The sequence below is a fragment of the Schistocerca americana genome, chromosome X, assembly GCF_021461395.2.
Source record: "Schistocerca americana isolate TAMUIC-IGC-003095 chromosome X, iqSchAmer2.1, whole genome shotgun sequence".
NCBI lineage: Eukaryota > Metazoa > Arthropoda > Insecta > Orthoptera > Acrididae > Schistocerca > Schistocerca americana.
The window spans coordinates 861,046,941-861,063,800 of record NC_060130.1 but is presented as its reverse complement, the minus strand read 5'-3'; positions in this window follow the sequence as shown (position 1 = coordinate 861,063,800).

Sequence of the window (16,860 nt, the reverse complement as noted above, 5' to 3'; positions counted from 1 at the left end):
GATTCTGACAAGGCTGATATGATGATGATGATGATGATGGAGGAGGATGTTGCAGTGCTACCGGGTCAGAGCGATGGGAGCGATGGGAGTGCGCTCCCTGCCGCCGTTGGATAAGCAGCTGCCAGCAGCAAGTAGTATACTCTTAGCGCACTTATTTGTTACATAGTTTAATTCTTAATTTCTTTGCGTGTTTTTGGTTACTTGCATTGTTTAATTCATAAATTTCTGGCTTATTATAGTATTTTAGAGTTGTAGCATCGCGCTTTAGTACCTGAAAAATGTAAACTCGAGTAGTCTCCTTCCACCGCCGAGCAGTGTGTCAGCAGTGCGCAAGTAGCAGCATTACTGCATTTACTAGGTAATCTTGTATTTTAATAACCGTTTAAATTTTGTGTTGAATTGTTTGTGCTCTCTGTGGATTAGTTCAAAAAATGGTTCAAATGGCTCTGAGCACTATGGGACTTAACATCTATCGCCATCAGTCCCCTAGAACTTAGAACTACTCTAACCTAACTAACCTAAGGACATCACACAACACTCAGCCATCACGAGGCAGAGAAAATCCCTGACCCCGCCGGGAATCGAACCCGGGAACCCGGGCGTAGGAAGCGAGAACGCTACCGCACGACCACGAGATGCGGGCGTGGATTAGTTCAGACGTTCTTTGCACAACAGTTTTTAGCATGGATAGGGACTGCGACTGCTGTGTTCGGATGCGGGCTGAGTTGGTATCCCTTCGCTCCTAGCTTCAGGCAGTGTTGGCATCGGTCACAAAGCTTGAGGCTGTTGCCAATGGGCATCACTGTGGGGGTCCGGATGGGGGTTTGTCGGGGACGGCCAGCTCGTCCCAAGCATCCCCTGATCATACTACGGATGTGACTGCCCGGGATACTGCCCACATTGAGGATGACCCCTCACCTGTGGTAGAGTGGGAGGTCATCTTGAGGTGTGGCAGGTTGCGAAAGACATTCCAGAGGGATGAACGGAAGGCCTCTCCAGTTTGTCTGACGAACCGGTTTCAGGCTCTGTCTCCAGCTGATACTGATCTTTGGCTGGACGTGGCTGATTGTCCTGTTACAGAGGTTGCCCCCCAGTCTGCAAGATCTGGGCGGTCGCAGAGAGTGGGCTTACTGGTAGTTGGGAGCTCCAACGTCAGGCGCGTAATGGGGCCCCTTAGTGATATGGCAGCAAGAGAGGGGAAGAAAACCAATGTGCACTCCGTGTGCATAACGGGGGGAGTCATTCCAGATGTGGAAAGGGTCCTTCCAGATGCCATGAAGGGTACAGGGTGCAGCCATCTGCAGGTGGTCGCTCATGTCGGCACCAATAATGTGTGTCGCTATGGATCGGAGGAAATCCTCTCTGGCTTCCGGTGACTATCTGATTTGGTAAAGACTGCCAGTCTTGCTAGCGGAATGAAAGCAGAGCTCACCAGCTGCAGCATCGTCGACAGGACTGACTGCGGACCTTTGGTACAGAGCCGAGTGTAGGGTCTGAATCAGAGGCTGAGACGGTTCTGCGACCGTGTGGGCTGCAGATTCCTCGACTTGCGCCATAGGGTGGTGGGGTTTCGGGTTCCGCTCGATAGGTCAGGAGTCCACTAGACACAGCAGGCCGCTACACGGGTAACAGGGGTTGGGTGGCGTGGACTGGGCGGTTTTTTAGGTTAGATGGCCTCGGGCAATTACAGAAAGGGCAACAGCCTCAAAGGGTGCGGTGCAAAGTCAGGACATGCGGGGACCAAGCAGCAATCGTATTGTAATTGTAAACTGTCGAAGCTGCATTGGTAAAGTACCGGAACTTCAAGCGCTGATAGAAAGCATCGAAGCTAAAATCGTTATAGGTACGGAAAGCTGGCTGAAGCCAGAGATAAATTCTGCCAAACTTTTTACAAAGGCACAGACGGTGTTTAGAAAGGATAGATTACGAAATTGTTAAGGCTTTCGTGGCCACTTATTGACAAACTGCCTATTGGCTTCTGTCTCGGGTTCTTCGGCCGACGTTCATCTAATGATTTTTCTGACGTTTCGCCAGCACGAGTGGCTGGCATTGTCAAAGCTTCACCCTCCATTGCCGGTGGCCAGTTCACCACCGGCAATGGAGGGTGAAGCTTTGACAATGCCAGCCACTCGTGCTGGCGAAACGTCAGAAAAATCATTTGATGAACGTCGGCCGAAGAACCCGAGACAGAAGCCAATAGGCAGTTTGTCAAAGGATAGATTGCATGCAACCGGAGGTGGCGTGTTTGCCGCTGTTAGTAGTAGTTTATCCTGTAGTGAAGTAGAAGTGGATAGTTCCTGTGAATTATTATGGGTGGAGGTTACACTCAGCAACCGATCTAGGTTAATAATTGGCTCCTTTTACCGACCTCCCGACCCAGCAACATTAGTGGCATAACAACTGAGAGAAAATCTGGAATACATTTCGCATAAATTTCCTCAGCATGTCATAGTCTTAGGTGGAGATTTCAATTTACCAGATATAGACTGGGACACACAATTATTTAGGACAGGTGGTAGAGACAGAGTATCGAGTGACATTATACTGAGTGCACTATCCGAAAATTACCTCGAGCAATTAAACCGCGAACCGACTCGTGGAGATAACATCTTGGACCTACTGATAACAAACAGACCCGAACTTTTCGATTCTGTAAGCACAGAACAGGGAATCAGTGATCATAAGGCCGTTGCAGCATCCCTGAATATGGAAGTAAATAGGAATATAAAAAAAGGGAGAAAGGTTTATCTGTTTAGCAAGAGTAATAGAAGGCAGATTTCGGACTACCTAACAGATCAAAACAAAAATTTCTGTTCCGACACTGACAATGTTGAGTATTTATGGAAAAGTTCAAGGCAATCGTAAAATGCGTGTTAGGCAGGTACGTGCCGAGTAAAACTGTGAGGGACGGGGAAAACCCACCGTGGATCAACAACAAAGTTAGGAAACTACTGCGAAAGCAAAGGGAGCTTCACTGCAAGTTTAAACGCAGCCAAAACCTCTCAGACAAACAGAAGCTAAACGATGTCAAAGTTAGCGTAAGGAGGGCTATGCGTGAAGCGTTCTGTGAATTCGAAAGTAAAATTCTATGTACCGACTTGACAGAAAATATTAGGAAGTTCTGGTCCTACGTTAAATCAGTAAGTGGCTGGAAACAGCATATCCAGACACTCCAGGATGATGATGGCATTTAAACAGAGAATGACACGCGTAAAGCTGAAATACTAAACACCTTTTTCCAAAGCTTGTTTTACAGAGGAAGACCGCACTGCAGTTCCTTCTCTAAATCCTCGCACAAACGAAAAAATGGCTGACATCGAAATAAGTGGCCAAGGAATAGACAAGCAACTGAAATCACTCAACAGAAGAATATCCACTGGACCTGACGGGATACCAATTCGATTCTACACAGAGTACGCGAAAGAACTTGCCCCCCTTCTAACAGCTGTATACCGCAAGTCTATAGAGGAACGGAAGGTACCAAATGATTGGAAAAGAGCACAGATAGTCCCAGTCTTCAAGAAGGGTCGTCGAGCAGATGCGCAAAACTATAGACCTATATCTCTAAGTCGATCTGTTGTAGAATTTTTGAACATGTTTTTTGCTCGCGTATCATGTCGTTTCTGGAAACCCAGAACCTATTCTGAAGGAATCAACATGGATTCCGGAAACAGCGATCGTGTGAGATCCAACTCGCTTTATTTGTTCATGAGACCTACAAAAAATTAGATACAGGTTCCCAGGCAGGTGCCATTTTCCTTGACTTCCGGAAGGCGTTCGATACAGTTCCGCACCGTCGCCTGATTAAGTAAGAGCCTACGGTATATCAGACCAGCTGCATGGCTGGTTTGAAGAGTTTTTAGCAAACAGAACACAGCATGTTGTCCTCAATGGAGAGACGTCTACAGACGTTAAAGTAACCTCTGGCGTGCCACAGGGGAGTGTTATGGGACCATTGCTTTTCACAATATATATAAATGACATAGTAGATAGTGTCGGAAGTTTCATGCTGCTTTTCGCGGATGATGCTGTAGTATACAGAGAAGTTGCAGCATTAGAAAAATGCAGCGAAATGCAGGAAGATCTGCAGCGGATAGGCACTTGGTGTAGGGAGTGGCAACTGACCCTTAATATAGACAAATGTAATGTATTGCGAATACATAAAAAGAAGGATCCTTTACTGTATGATTATATGATAGCAGAACCAACACTGGTAGCAGTTACTTCTGTAAAATATCTGGGAGTGTGCGTGCGGAACTATTTGAAGTGGAATGATCATATAAAATTAATTGTTGGTAAGGCGGGTACCAGGTTGAGATTCATTGGGAGAGTCCTTAGAAAATGTAGTTCATCAACAAAGGAGGTGGCTTACAGAACACTCGTTCGACCTATACTTGAGTATTGCTCATCAGTGTGGGATCCGTGCCAGGTCGGGTTGACGGAGGAGATAGAGAAGAACCAACGAAGAGCGGCCCGTTTCGTCACAGGGTTATTTGGTAAGCGTGATAGCGTTACGGAGATGTTCAGCAAACTCAAGTGGCAGACTCTGCAAGAGAGGCGCTCTGCATCGCGGTGTAGCTTGCTGTCCAGGTTTCGAGAGGGTGCGTTTCTGGATGAGGTATCGAATATATTGCTTCCCCTACTTATAACTCCCGAGGAGATCACGAATGTAAAATCAGAGAGATTCGAGTGCGCACGGAGGCTTTCCGGCTGTCGTTCTTCCCGCGAACCATACGCGACTGGAAGAGGAATGGGAGGTAATGACAGTGGCACGTAAAGTGCCCTCCGCCACACACCGTTGGGTGAGACTTGCGGAGTATAAATGTAGATGTAGATGTAGATGTAGATCAGCCCGTCTGTGGTGATGGTTCCTGCTGCTGTTGTTTCTGCTGCTGTAGACCCGGCCTGGTAACTTGAGGAGTGGTGGTTCGTTCCTCGGCCCACGGACGCCAGTGCGGTGGCGCAGGGGCGGCGGCGGCGGCGGCTTCACACGCAGCGACTAGCGGCGCCCTTACAGGCTATGCGTGCCTTACTGGGCACTACTTTGGGGAGGAAGAAGGTTTAGCAGACACCAGTATGCGTGCCACACTGTTTTGTGGCTGCGGAGATGGGACCTCTGTAGAAAAAGAGATAAAATAAGTAATAGTTAAATACATTGCTTACCGCTGCCCGCGCAGTGAAAGGAGGAATTCTGACGATCACAAGGTTATAAGCAGAGTGAGTAGTTGCCTTTTTCTCTCTGGCTCAAAGGCATTAACACTTCATCAGGTGACTACACCACACCCTCAAAGAAGTCATCATAATCATCATCTAATAGGGCCAGATCAGAGCGCCTTATTCTGATCCATTCAGGCATGTCATCGCCCTCATCTGATTCGACATCCGGCAATTGGTCTGTCAAGCCTACAACGACAACAGCAAACAAGAAATATAAACCGAAAAACAAGTATGAAATAAGAAAATTTTGAATCGTTACTATACAAGAACTAATTACAATGAAGATTATACTCACATGGCAATTCTAGCTGTGAAACAACCACAGGAGGCCAGACGTCGAGAGTCTGCCATGGTCCGGCCCCCTCCTATCTCGCCTCACACTCCAAGATAAAATCCTATAACAAGGGGATCGAATTAATAAGGTGAATTTAACATACACACCAAGATTTACACTCAAAATACAAATTATTTACTCACTTGGAAATCCTGTCTCGAGAAATTTACGCCTCTTCCTTCTACACTCTGAAGTTTTGCTGCAGCTACCTCTTTCCATCTTGCAGAGAGAAAACAACACGACGACGGAACGCACAACAAGGCGGAAAGCAGCCGACTGAGGACAATGGAGGTTGGTTGTGGCTTTATATATAGACCGAGGTGACCAATGAGAGAGCTTCATTTGAATGTAAAACCAATGAGAAGCTTTTATGGAACGTCACTATTTCAGGAAGGGCTTGTTGCGACCATAGTCTCTCTCTCCAAGTAACAAGAATGCTTTTATGATTAACAGTGTTTTCGATGAGGGCTTTTAGAGGTGAGAAGTTTACCGTTTCTGAGAGGTATGTTGAAAGCAGGAAATTAGGATTTCCAGGTGATGCCTCATTAGGACCATCAGGAAGAATGCAATCGGTTTTATTCTAGACTATTTTTGTTAACATGTCCTGTTATGACAAGAATTTCCATTCAGACAAGCTGAGACATCACGAAAGCTCCTACAAAAGTGATCGTTGACTATTTCTGCGGTACTTCACTATTTCCAAGAGGTAGACTTGGCTCTTATTTACATAGGCATAAGATGTCAGTATAACATTGAAAACCTTTTAGCTGCACCTACGCGGGTGAGCCTCTACGCAAACACCTCGTGCTTGGCAAATAGGCCTCCTTAGGAGCGGCAGCACGTGTGGGGGCTGAGTAAACACAAACGCGGCCGGAGGCATCTCACATGTCCTGTTAGTATCGCTAGGAACAATGCTCCCTGTGCTATTCTGGGAAGCATTGGAACAGATATCTATAGCGCGATCTGTGATGTCAGTATAACATTGAGAACCTTTTAGCTGCATCTGAGAGGGTGAGTTGCTTGGCAATTAGGTCTTTGCTGGACCGCAGGTAGAGAGGCATGGCGCCAGCAATGGTAAAAGCGTGTGAGCCCAGAGGGTGACTTGGCTCTTATTTACATAGACACGTGACAGCAGTATAACACTCGAAGAATTCTGACTGTATACCCGGAAACAGAGGCGACTTCCAACTGCTGGCTGCTGGTGACAGCGGCCTGAGAGCAATCGCTCGAGCTCCTGCGTTTGTCTGTGCGATGGTGACTCAAGGCGGCGGCAGTGCGTGCGTGCGTTGCAGCCTCTGATACGCTGCAGTTGACGATAGCTCAAATGTGTTTTTTACGTGCAGTGAGTGTGCACTGCATTGTTTTCGCCTGTTTAAGCGTCATGAGCATGGTTGCATATCGTTACACATGCATTATCTTTTGACAATTTACGAGTAGTTTGCAGGTCTGTAGGCTATGTAGTGTGAGCAAAGCACATCAGAGCGAGTGTTTTGTATCAGTGTAATAATTAAACTATGTGAAATCCGTCCCTAAATAAATTTTATGCACTATTTCGACAGTTTATTGCCGGCCGCCGGTGGTCTAGCGGTTCTAGGCGCTCAGTCCGGAACCGCGCGACTGCTACGGTCGCAGGTTCGAATCCTGCCTCGGGCATGGATGAGTGTGATGTCCGTAGATTAGTTAGGTTTAAGTAGTTCTAAGTTCTAGGGGACTGATGATCACAGATGTTAAGTCCGATAGTGCTCAGAGCCATTTGAACCTTTTTTTTTTCGACAGTTTATAATTAATGAACGTGTCCGCAGAGCGTTTTACATGCATTATTTCGGTGATTTACGAGTAGTTTGCAGGTCTGAAGTGTGACACCAAGCACATCACAGCGAGCATTTGTATCAGTGTAGTAAATGGACTATGTGAAATTCATCCCTAAATAAATTGTTCCAAAACAAATAAAGTACACTTCTTCCTCTTTCCAGCAGCCCAGAACAGGCTGAGTCCTTTTCCCGCCATTTTCCCCCAGACCGCCATCTTGGATTATGTCATGGAAAGGCTGACAGCGCCCTCTGGTGGCAGTACTGTGTAATATGTCAGTTGGACTCTGGACTTCACAGTGAACACACTGGATCAAGGTACTGCCTCTAATTCTTTAAATAAAGACTGCCTGCAAAATAAAGACTTACATCCAACCTATCCAGCAGAGGCTGAGTACTTTTCCCGCCAATTCCAAGGAAGAGGTGGCAGTCGGACGACTTAGGTTAGTGGAAGTAGCCCAAGTGACCTATTTTCCTGTCATTTTCTTAGGTTAGTGGAGGTAGCCCAAGTGACATTTTTTCCACCAAATTTGAACTTCCCACCATTTTCTTCGGGAGGGGAGGGGGTGGGGGAGGGGAGGAGGTTAGGTTAGTGGAGGGAGCCCAATTGACCTATTTTTCCAGCCAAAATCTGAACTTCCCACCACGACGTCATTGCGAAATTGCCATATGTATCGCCACCATGTTGTATCTGCCATATTGAATAAATTTGGCAACAATGCAACATGGGGCCATATGAAGCTTGTCCCCCTACCAATAAGGCCAGTTATTACTATAATGTTTTAAACTGAATAATGTGATACGAGGTTCTCAGTCAACCAAGAGTATATGCTGCATCAATATAGATGTATAGATGATATAATAAAGCTTATTTCACGATTTGTGCTCAAGTTTTAAGTTTCCATACTGAGTAAGGTAGTGCTCACATGACTAAGTTTCTTAATAGGCAGGAAGAGCAGAGCTCAGGTTCCTTTCATCATCTTTTTATGGTCGGTGGGGTTGGTTTTTGTAAGATATTTTGGGAGCAGAGAGAATCTTAAGTTTATATAGCATTCGGACTTAGATATATTTTTGGTATCTGGCAATTTAGAACTTGGAAATATTATCGATGTGCACTAGTTAGGGACCTGCAAATGTTTTGGAACACAGAGTGCTAGTAGACTTAAGACTGTCAGTCGGGTTAATAGTGATGGACTGTTTCGATCACGGGGAATTTGTCACTGTATAAAGGCATGTATGAAGCTGTTAAACTTCGAGATTTCGCTGCAGTTTTAATGATTCTGTTGCTCAGCTCCAAGCTCTTAGACCACTACGTTACTGCCTATGACTGCTCTGCCTGAATTGTCAAATTATTTATTTTATACTGCCTTGAATATGTAATTTGTTCAGTAACATCCTGTGGGAGGTCACTATTCGACTAGATTTATGTGCTATTTGAATATATATATTTTCAGAGATTAATCCATTTGTTGTACTCCATTTTGTCACTAAGAGATCTTCTCTTAATGTTTATCTTTGATGATCACAATCCATCTACTGATTTGTTTAGTGGTATCGATATTTGTCTTTGCTGCTTAAAATGATTCATGAATAATCCAAGCTTCTGTAAGGGCACATGGCAACAGTGCATGACCAAATCCGTTTTGATCTGTTGACTCGCATTAAAACCTGAGGTCGTGCATTCGATCGCTGCTGGTCAGGTAGCAACAAACTGATTTTCACTGGCTTTTAATTTCGCACTGTTATTACCCGATTTCCAGTGAAGTTTCACTGGCTGCTATACAACACCATTTGTGCTAATGACGTGGTGGTGACAGATCTCCGAAAAGTTCTTTAACGATATCGTATCCAGTAACAGGGTACTCTCCAACAGAGGTAGTAGCCACCACTTACAGTAATACTAGCACTACAGAACATTAGAAATGCAAATTCCTTCGAAATTCATCATTTTGTGTTGTGTTCTGTTCCTGATGGTCAAAGAGTACCATGAAAATTTTGTGAATGAAATTTATTTGCAGCATGCCAAAGAGAAAACTTAGTGAAGTGCTTCACAGAATAGCTCTGTAAGAAACATCAATATTCGCGATACACATCTCCAAAAGAAATCAAGCAGTGTAAAATGTGTACCTTGCCTTGTTTTGAGTGCTATATCAACGAAAAATGTTGAGAATGAATCTTCCACGCTACTGCCGACTGTGCATTATTTTGAAATTTCCTGATATATTAATAGTCACTGTATGAGGGGGGTGGGGGAGACCTTATGTCCACCTTTTGAAAATAATGTAATGTAATCTGTTATTTTAACTTTTAAAAATTTTGAAATTGTTATTGATTATAATGAATCCTTCTACCAGATTCCATATACGTATTAAATTTTTCAGTTAAGTGCAACCCAAAAATTTAAGACTCAGGAGTAGATGTCACTTGCCCCCATGAATTTCATCTTCAATATCTACATTATCAGGGCGTTACTTACACATCATTATCTCTTTAAAAAGAATATTGTGAGTAAAAGTCAAGAATAATGTTCGAAATTGGCATTTTGAATAATTTTTCCCTCCCCTTTTCCCTCAATGTTATTCAAAATGTATTGATATTGCTATGAACGTGGTAGAAGGCATTTTCAGGTTGTGGACCCTACTCACACATCACAACTTCTTTAAAATGTATCTTCTTAATATATATCAAAAGCAATTAACGAATTATGTTTTCCTTAACTTTTTAGGGTGAACGTAAAGTACCATTACGCCCTCCCCCTTCCCTGGTAATGCGCATTAGGAAAAATGCGCTGGTATTGCTAGGGTTAAAATGTGTACCAGGCTAGGACCCGAACCCACAACCTCTACTTTAGGGATAATGTTCTTAATGACTGAGCTATAGAGGCACGAATCACGGTCCCTCTACTGCTTCAGTTCATTCAGTTTCCCACACCAGTTTTCCAAACTTCTAGAAAACACGCTTCTCTGCGTATTCAGCGTTCTTCAGTTGATCGGTGATAAAAAGTGTCCACCTGAATTGCCTTTCTCATATATGACAAAATCTAAATCGTCTGGGAACGATTGATCTCAAGGAAAAATAAGCCTGGACTACAGGGTACCATCGCCGAAAGAAGCTCCTTCTTGATGTGAGATTAGGAGCTGTGGTAGAGAAGCGGTGATAGAGGATGATTGCACATAGAGGTGATTAGGGTCGGACATAAGTTTCACCTTTCATGCTCTCCGATAACAACTCTTTCCACATCCGGAGGACCAATGCCAGTAAAATGATAAAGACTCGTTACTGAGGTTGGTTCGAAACGGCACGATTCTTGCTGTTTCTGTATGTACGATGTAGACCAAATCCGTTATGAACACCTATCAGAGATTGAGTCTTTTATTTTTCAACATGTAACGCATTTCAGCATTACATCTTCATCATATCTGTGGTGACTCGTGAAGCTGTATGTGCTCCAATAACATGCAAGGCAAATCTGTTTAAAGCTCGGAGGAAAGTAAGAGCATGCCAATACGATCAAATCTAGTAGAACACTCCTGTCTTAGCCGGCCGGGTGGCCGAGCGGTTCTAGGTGCTTCAGTCCAGAACCTTGCGACTGCTACGGTCGCAGGTTCGAATCCTGCCTCGGGCGTAGATGTGTGTGACGTCCTTAGGTTAGTTAGGTTTAAGTAGTTATAAGTTCTAGGGGACTGATGACCTCAGAAGTTAAGTCCCATAGCGCTCAGAGCCATTTGAATCAATGGGCTGGACTACCACAGCCAGCAGTATATTTAGACCCTGATTTAGGGAAACTGTGCCTTAGACTCAATGAGCTCATTGATTAGTAAGCAATTATGTAACGCACTGTGACTTCGATAGAAGGAAAAAGAATGATCACAGTAGAACGAACTTCAGCAAGTCGCGCAACTACTAACTGGGTTGCATAGTTTGGATACTTGAACTTGAAATACTGTGAAAATCACTCTTAAGATTCAAATAGAATTACAGACTGTACAAATGTTCAGTTTATAGCTGTACACAGTGCAATGGGATCCTGGCCCTTGATTGCAAACACACTGCTTTAACATAAAAATGGTTAATTGTTGAAACACCACTCTAGATCATTTGAATACTGACGTAACTCGTAAGATTAAATTTGCGTGAGCTATTACGAAATGCTGAAAGGATGAATACCATGCTATGTGCAAGTTATTTCGCAGAGTCATGATGATACACACGCTGTAGAGAGAATCCGTCACTACAATTATGCATTCACGAACCAGTATCAGAACTCATCTTTACAGTAGAAGTTTGCACGTGCTAAGAAAGGGGTGACTACTACTATTAATTGGGGAAAGCGGTATATCAAGTGAGTTATTTCATTATCTGAACAATTTGTACCCAGCGAATCAGCATAAAGGGAATGGTTTCAACAGGTGTGCACAAGGTGACGTCCGAAGATATATAACTGAGTTCATAATATTTCGAACAGAGTGGCTGCGACACGATCCAGTAACCAGCCACCAACTTACTTATAGAACCAGGACGCTGAAACTCTGTAATATCTAGCGCGTAAATATAGGTTCACCTCGACAATTTATTACAATAAAGTACACAAAATGTCTGCAAAATAAACTGTCCGATACGAATATCACACGAATGAAATGATCCAAAATCTTCCTTATTAGCAATCACTGCAAATAAATGAAACAGTCTCACCAAATCTACGATCTGCTGCCGCCACTTCAGAACTCCTCACTCGACGATGCGGAACCAAGTGTGATTTCAAGGTACACAAAAGCGTCTGTCAAGCTAACCGCTATGCTTCGTCATTTGATGATGATGATGTTTGGTTTGTGGGGCGCCCAACTGCGAGGTCATCAGCTCCCAGACAAAGTCACAATTTATACACAGTCCAATTTCTACCACAGTCCAATCTAGCCACTGTCACGAATGTGGATGAAATGATAAGGACAATACAAACACCCAAACCCCGGGCAGAGGTACTCCCCTACCCGGGGGGCAGTCGAACCAGGGACCCCATCATCGGCAGAGAGCAACGCTAGCCACTAGAACACGAGCTGCCAACACTCGGTCACTTATTGGTATCTTGCGGAGATAAGAAAAGCTAAACTTGGTCTCCGGCAGTGTCTCTGAGAGACACAACTCAAACAGTCTGCACTGCATGTCAATACTGGTTACTGAACGTCTTCGTGAAAGTTTGCAAAGAAAAGATCACGAATGAAAGAAACAAAACTGTAGCGAAAACTGAAAGTGCCGTTTAACACCTAGTTCTCAGTCTTGTGTGTTAAGTCAGTCGAGAAACATTTGAAAATTAAATAAAATACAGTAGATAAAACAGCAATATGAGGATACGAAAAATTTTAATGAAAGAAAAATCCATTTTTTCGTATTTGTCTTTTTTACAGTAACAAGATAGAAGATAGATCTTGAACCAAGTGTATGCACTAAGCTCAGAGTCCAATTCGATATGAAGCGAAACGACACGGGCACCAAAAATTTTTGTGCATATTTATGGAATATGTTTTTACACCATTTGAAACTTACCTGATTACTAATAGTTTAGAGCTCCGAAATAAAAACCTGTGAGTGATGCTCACTCGTCAGCACAATAAACAGCTTTGCATGTTATTCAATATTCTATTAATAATTTGGCCATTAGGAAAAGCCGAAACACCATTACATCAAAACAACATCTTTGTGTATTACTTATTATATTTGTTAAATAAGGGTAGTCTAATACTGGAAAAAATTGTAGGAAGTGCGGTTTATAAATCGAAGCCAATTAAACAATAATGAAGTATTTATTCAAATTCAAAACAAACATGAAACTTCATTCGGAGTGACTCTGGTAAAACAAAAGCACAGGAAGCTACCACGAGAGAGAAATATAATAATATGGGTTTTTGATTGACACCATTAGGGAGACAAAAACAGGAACAAATTCAGTGCTCTTCATATGTGCAACTCGAATTTCCAAAAGTACAGGAAAAATTACCCAAAGGGCTTCGCAAGCAAAATGCACAATGAAGAAAATATATTGCGAGCTGTTAAGAGTGCGGACTCTGATATGTTGAACTAACACCTCATTCTAAAGCCAAAAACGACACATAATTTCTAACTGCACCATCAGCATGGGACGACAGCCGGGAAACAAATGATAGTCGGTTCGAGACAACTCCCAGGTAATGAAAAATAGTCTGAATGGGAACGCTCTTAGGAAACGAATGATGGGAATTTAAAGTTCTCTGCACTCAGCCCATACTCTCTTTGGATAAGTGGCAGCAAGCTTGCAGCCAATGTGAGGAATATAAATGTGCTTCGAAGCATGAAAATAGAGGAGAACGGCCCAAAAGTTACCCTGATATGGCATAGAAACATGTATAGACAATTCCTAAGAATGGTACGAGTTTGAACGGTGTTTAACTATTGATTAATGAAGCATACAAAGTGTCTAGAAGGGGAAACATTCGCAGTATTGATGGAACAGAAAATACTGTTGAGAAGAGGCTAAAATTTTTCTGGTGTCGTGAGAAAGGAAACGAAGGATTCTTGTTGGCATCTGTGCTGTAAAGGTACCTGCTACATCTCTAGTGGGGAATTGGGGGCAAGAGCACCCTTGGGCCCACACATCAGAGATTAACTCCTGGAAATAGCGAAGTAGGCACTGAGAACCGCCCCAGAATTGCTATCCTCCATGATCAAAGTTTTCTTGCTGAAGCTCCACAGTAGGCACGGATGTCCCTAATTCGCAGCTTCACGTGACAACCTTCCAGCTAGCAGCAAATATTGTGTACTGTCCACTTTATATATAAAGTAAAACGTAACTGAACTGATACAGGACCGAGAAGCAACCTGTACCACTCATTTTACATCAAATCCTCGTCGCTTCAAAAACAATTATGTGAATATTTTTTTATGGTTCATTCGTTCGTCAGAAGGTTTGGGCACAGCTGAAAAATTGACTGGTCCTACAACTGTAAGAGAAAATGAAATATAACTGTCTTCCTACTGGAAAGTAATACATGAAAGACATGTTATGGCTAACGTGAAGTTTAAAGCTACATAAAAGAAAGGAAATTTCGGTAAATAATTTCTTGTCCCTATGTAAATATCAGAGACAAAATAATTCTAAGATACATTGAAAAATTCACTCTCACTTAGAGAGGAAAATATAAATCGCTTATGTTCCTGCCTGCTTTGATGGTCGAGGCTTGATTTACAAGCGAGGTTTTCAAATGACTTAAAATCTAATAGATTTATCTGTGTGGTTCCACAGTTCTTCAGTTTATGTACATATCATTGGGGAAGCATACAAGGTGTCCCCCTAAGGCGTTTACACTGCTTGAACTTTAATAACTTGAACAAAAGCAACAAAATTATGAATGTTTGAGTCACATAGATGGTATCGACATTTCTGATGATGTTTTAATGTTGACGATATTCAAAATGTTCTCCGTCGGCAACAATACAGCATCTGTAACTCTGCGGAACAGATCGACACATATGTGCTAAGGTTGTCACTGACATGGATTCACAGGCTGTCACAGTCCCCTCTCTCATGTCATTCAGCGGACGAGGCTTTTTGGCGTAGACTGTGTCCTTCATAGTACCCTACAGTAAGAAGTCAACACTTCCCCGACGGCCCAACCACCTCTCAAGAAATGTTTCATCCAGGAATTGCCGCAGTCACGATGGTACTGAAATAGTGTAAATTCTTGTTGAGGGTTACAGAATCTTCATCTCGGTACTAGTTGCTGCAGCATGTTAAAATACTATACACCTGTCACTGTTTCTTCATAAAAATAATGTCACTACAAGTCTTCCGACAGACATACCACACCACAGTGGTAACCCAGGAACATTACCAGCTCGTAGTTGCGTAACATGGGAATTAACTTTTACCAGGTACACACAGCTGTGGCGACTGATGGTTCCATTCATTTTAAGGGTCGCCTCAGCAGACCAGAAATGGTCATCAGTCAATTGCCTATCATCGCAAATTCATACACAATGTTCGAGACACCTATCCGGATCATCTTCATTCGTCGCTGGAAGCAATCTGTGAATGTAGGGTTTCCACTTTGCTTGCTTTAAAATGCAATTAACACTTGATCTGCTTACACCTGATACACGCGCAGCTTACCGTATGGGTCTTCTGGCAATAGTGTGAAGACATGTACCACTTTCGCCCGCAACTGATTTTTTCCTGCTTCACCGTCTCTTCTTCAGATCATGCACACTTCCTTCTCTCTCAAATATGCCCTTTAACTTCGTTATTGTTACACTTGATGGAGCAATAGCGAAGTCTGCCCGCCATCGTCTCTGAATTTCTTTCATGCTCTAACATTTCTAACAACACTTAAATTTCATTTTCTTTGCTCCAAGAACATGTTTCCAGGCATCTTGTTATTTACACGTAGTTCTGGCAACTGAAGAAAAAGAAAAGCAAATCAAAGTCTACACACACTATAGAACGAATAAAAATAACTTGGTAGTTGACACTTCACGCCTTGTCGCTGCTTTCCTCCAATCAGAGCGCTCAACGTCACGCCCGAGCCGTTTTCCGTTGCCAAACTGCCACAATTAGTTCACTTTCAGTTTCTTGTCCGGATTTCTTTCTTGATGTGTTTGAGTTCCAAATTCTGGATATGGCCTTTTTGTTTCGTATTTCATCACACTTGACAACCACACACACACACACACACACACACACACACACACACACAATAAAGTTAACGAAATACACACGTCTTATACATGACACTGACCAGACATTACTGGATTCTTCCGCACAAGCCGCGATTCGGAATCATTTATACAGTTATTATAAGCACAGAGAACGGCTTACGTTAGGTAAGCTTCTCACGAGATTATATGAAGCAAAATTCCTGAAGGCTGTCAGTCAATCGTTGCGACATGGATACCAGCGTAATCACATAGAGTGCAGGTTAGCGTAGAAACCTCATGTGTGGACGGTCGAAGTTTCGAATTTCATCAAATGCAGCGAAACTTTTCGTTTTTACAAATCTAATCAAAAGACTTTGAGTATCATTTTTATTCAATTAAATTGTTTGAATGTATTTTTTTATTTCTAATACTTGGCCACGTCATTTTCGTCGTCGTATTGACATTTTTCGCTCCTATTTTTCTTTATATCATTTATTTTTCGACTGCAATCGGCCTGTGGTACCTAAAATCTGCTACCAAGTGCCAACGAGGACTGATCATCGTTTCGTAACGCTGCATCCCTTGTAGCTGATGTGAGGGCAGTTTGAGGTAACCAGTGACAGTAAGAAATTACAACGTGCTTTTAAAGCTAAAACTGGAATTTTTCTGCGGAATATGGCTATGCAAATAAGCATATTATGTAGTTTTTCCGTCTTGAGTTTGCTCCAAGAGGTTAGCCTTAAATGCCGGGAACAAAGCATGGTGCTTTTAGTTCTGCCGCAGATTGTTTATCACCATTTTCTCGGCTACACTGCACATCATGAGCTTGTGATTAGA